Genomic DNA, 254 nt, shown 5'->3' with positions numbered 1-254 from the left:
GAAGATCTCAAATTATCCCTTTTTTCAGATGATATGATAATATATCTAAGGGTCGCCACAAATTCCACGTGCAAACTCCTAGAAATTATTAACACATTCAGTAAAGTGGCAGGTTACAAAATTAACCTACAAAAGTCTATAGCATTTCTATATACCAATGTCAAGCACTCAGAGAAAGAGCACAGGGAAACCGTTCCATTCTCAATACCACAAAAAAATACCTTGGAATAAACCTGACCAAAGACATTAAAGAA

Source organism: Nannospalax galili, unplaced genomic scaffold, assembly GCF_000622305.1.
Source record: "Nannospalax galili isolate Female #2095 unplaced genomic scaffold, S.galili_v1.0 scaffold10, whole genome shotgun sequence".
Lineage (NCBI taxonomy): Eukaryota > Metazoa > Chordata > Mammalia > Rodentia > Spalacidae > Nannospalax > Nannospalax galili.
Note: the sequence above shows the minus strand (reverse complement) of the source record.